Source organism: Carcharodon carcharias, chromosome 23, assembly GCF_017639515.1.
Source record: "Carcharodon carcharias isolate sCarCar2 chromosome 23, sCarCar2.pri, whole genome shotgun sequence".
Classification (NCBI taxonomy): Eukaryota; Metazoa; Chordata; class Chondrichthyes; order Lamniformes; family Lamnidae; genus Carcharodon; species Carcharodon carcharias.
In genome coordinates, this window is record NC_054489.1 from 23,780,358 (window position 1) to 23,784,250 (window position 3,893).

A 3,893-nucleotide genomic window follows, 5' to 3' on the forward strand; every position below is an offset into this window, starting at 1 on the left:
TTTTGTTTTCTTTATATAAAACTCAAATGTTAGCCTTCACTTGTAAATAATGTCCATCAAAAGACTAATTTTAGGATTTTAAAGAATGATTAAGGGTAAAAGTTTCAAGAAACAACAATAACAATAAACCAAAAAAAATCAGAGTTTTTAATTGGTATATTTAAAATTTGTCATTGAATGGAGCAATTATGGAAACCAGTTGCAGTTTTGCATTGAAGTAAAACATGTGGCATGCCCAGTATAGGCATGAAGATATTACTAACTTAAAGCCATTTGTTTTTAAGTGGATATAAAAAGCTGTTTAAGATAGCATATCATGTGGCCTGGCAGTATGTAGCTCCAGACAGTCCTGAAACTGAAACAAAAATAAAAATACCTGGAAAAACTCAGCAGGTCTGACAGCATCTGCAGAGAGGAACACAGTTAACGTTTCAAGTCTGTGACTCTTCAAGAGAACTAAGAAAAAATAGAAAAGAGGTGAAATATAAGCTGGTTTAAGAGGGGGTGGGACAGGTAGAGCTGGATAGAGGGCCAGTGATAGGTGGAGATTGCCAAAACATGTCATAGACAAAAGGACAAAGAGGTGTTGAAGGTGGTGATATTATCTAAGGAATGTGCTAATAGGTGATATTAAGGGTAGAAAGCAGGATGAGCAAGATACAGATAGCCCACGTGGGGGTGGGGTGGGGGGGAAGGGATCAAAATAGGCTAAAAGGTACAGATAAAACAATGGATGGAAATACATTTAAAAATAATAGAAATAGGTGGGAAAAGAAAAATCTATATAAATTATTGGAAAAAAGGGGGATCGGAAAGAGGGTGGGGATGGAGGAGAGAGTTCATGATCTAAAATTGTTGAACTCAGCATTCAGTCTGAAAGGCTGTAAAGTGCCTAGTCGGAAGATGAGGTGCTGTTCCTCCAGTTTGCGTTGAGCTTCACTGGAACAATGCAGCAGGCCAAGGACGGACAAGTGGGTTTGACAGCAGGGTGGTGTGTTGAAATGGCAAGCGACAGGGAGGTCTGGGTCATGCTTGCGGACAGACCGAAGGTGTTCCGCAAAGCGGTCACCCGGTCTGCATTTGGTCTCTCCAATGTAGAGGAAACCGCATTGGGAGCAGCGGATGCAGTAGACTAAATTGAGGGAAGTGCAAGTGAAATGTTGCTTCACTTGAAAGGAGTGTTTGGGCCCTTGGATGGTGAGGAGAAGGGAAGTAAAGGGGCAGGTGTTGCACCTTCTGCGGTTGCATGGGAAGGTGCCATAGGATGGGGTTGATGTGTCGGGGGTGATGGAGGATTGGACCAGGGTGTCCCGGAGGGTACAATCCCTGCGGAATGCCACCAGGGGGAATGAAGGGAAGATGTGTTTGGTGGTGGCATCATGCTGGAGTTGGCAGAAATGGCAGAGGATGATCCTTTGAATGCAGAGACTGGTGGGGTGATAAGTGAGGACAAGGGGAACCCTATCATGGTTCTGGGAGGGAGAGCAAGGTGTGAGGGTGGATGCTTGGGAGATGGGCCAGACACAGTTGAGGGCCCTGTCAACCACAGTGGGTGGAAAACCTCAGTTAGGAAGAAGGAAGACATGTTTGGAACTGATTTTGAAAGTGGCATCATCAGAACAGATACGACATTGCAGGGATCATTCCCTCTGGGACATCTTGGTCCACTCCTCCATCACCCCATAGATCTCAACCTCCTCCCACAGCACCTTCCCATGCAACTGCAGAAGGTGCAACAGCTGCCCCTTTACTTCCTCTCTCCTCAATGACCAAGCCCAAACACTCCTTTCAAGTGAAGCAGCATTTCACTTGCACTTCCCTCAATTTAGTCTACTGCATTCGTTACTCCCAATGCGGTTTCCTCTACATTGGAGAGCCCAAACGCAGACTGGGTGACCGCTTTGTGGAACACCTTCGGTCTGTCCGCAAGCATTACCCAGACCTCCCTGTCCTTGGCCTGCTGCATTGTTCCAGTGAGGCACAATCCAAAATGGAGCAACAGCACCTCAGCTTCCGACTAGGCACTTTACAGCCTTCCGGACTGAATATCGAGTTCAACAATTTTAGATCATGAACTCTCTCCTCCATCCCCACCCTCTTTCCGATCCCCCTTTTTTCCAATAATTTATATAGATTTTTCTTTTCCCAGCTATTTCCATTATTTTTAAATGTATTTCCATCCATTGTTTTATCTCTACCTTTTAGCCTATTTTGATCCCTTCCCCCCACCCCACCCCCCACTTGGGCTATCTGTACCTTGCTCATCCTGCTTTCTACCCTTAATGTCACCTATTAGCACATTCCTTAGATAATATCACCACCTTCAACACCTCTTTGTCCTTTTGTCTATGACATGTTTTGGCTATCTCCATGTATCACTGGCCCTCTATCGAGCTCTATCTGTCCCACCTCCCTTAAATCAGCTTATATTTCACCTCTTTTCTATTTTTCCTTAGTTCCTTTGTTAAGGATACACTGTCAGCAGAAAAGACCATGGACAATAGAGATAAAACTAAAAAAAGTGGGGATGCTGGAAATCCAAAACAAAAATAGAAATACCTGGAAAAACTCAGCAGGTCTGGCAGCATCGGCAGAGAAGAACAAAGTTGATGTTTCGAGTCCTCATGGAACTTCAACAGAACTAAGTAAAAATAGGAGAGGGGTGAAATATAAGCTGGTTTAAGGTGGGGGTGGGGGGTGGGGGGAGAAGTGGGGTGGGGTGGTGGTTGTAGGGACAAGCAAGCATTGATAGGAGCAGATAACCAAAAGATGTCACAGACAAAAGAACAAAGAGGTGTTGAAGGTGGTGATATTATCTAAAAGAATGTGCTAATTAAGAATGGATAGCAGGACATGCAAGGTACAGATAGCTCTAGTGGGGGTGGGGTGAAATAAGACTAAAAGGGCATAAAAGGTATAGATTTAAAAATAATGGAAATAGGTGGGAAAAGAAAAGTCTATATAAATTATTGGAAAAAATAAATGGAAGGGGGAAGAAATGGAAAGGGGGTGGGGATAGAGAAGGGCGTTCAAGATCTAAAGTTGTTGAACTCAATATTCAGTCCAGAAGTGCCTAGTCGGAAGATGAGGTGCTGTTCCTCCAGCTTGCGTTGAGCTTCACTGGAACAATGTAGCAAGCCAAGGACAGACATGTAGGCAAGAGAGCAGGGTGGAGTGTTAAAATGGCAAACGACAGGGAAGTCTGGGTCATTCTTGCAGACAGACCAAAGGTGTTCTACAAAGCGATCGCCCAGTCTGCGTTTGGTCTCTCCAATGTAAAGGAAACCGCATTGGGAGCAACGAATGTAGTAGACTAAGTTGGGGGAAATGCAAGTGAAATGCTGCTTCACATGAAAGGAGTGTTTGGGCCCTTGGACAGTGAGGAGAGAGGAAGTGAAGGGACAGATGTTGCATATTTTCCGTATGCATGGGGAGGTGCCGTAGGTGAGGGTTGAGGCATTGGGGGTGATGGAGGAGCGGACCAGGGTGTCACAGAGGGAACGATCCCTGCGGAATGCCGCCGGGGGGGGGTGAAGGGAAGATGTGTTTGGTGGTGGCATCATGCTGGAGTTGGCGGAAATGGTGGAGGATGATCCTTTGAATGTGGAGGCTGGCGGGGTGATAAGTGAGGATAAGGGGGACCCTATCATGTTTCTGGGAGGGAGGAGAAGGCGTGAGGGCAGATGCATGGGAGATGGGCTGGACACGGTTGAGGGCCCTGTCAACGACCATTGGTGGAAAACCTCGGTTAAGGAAGGAGGACATGTCAGAGGAACTGTTTTTGAAGGTAGCATCATCGAAACAGATGCGACGGAGGCGAAGGAACTGAGAGAATGGGATGGAGTCCTTATAGGAAGCGGGGTGTGAGGAGCTGTAGTCGAGGTAGCTGTGGG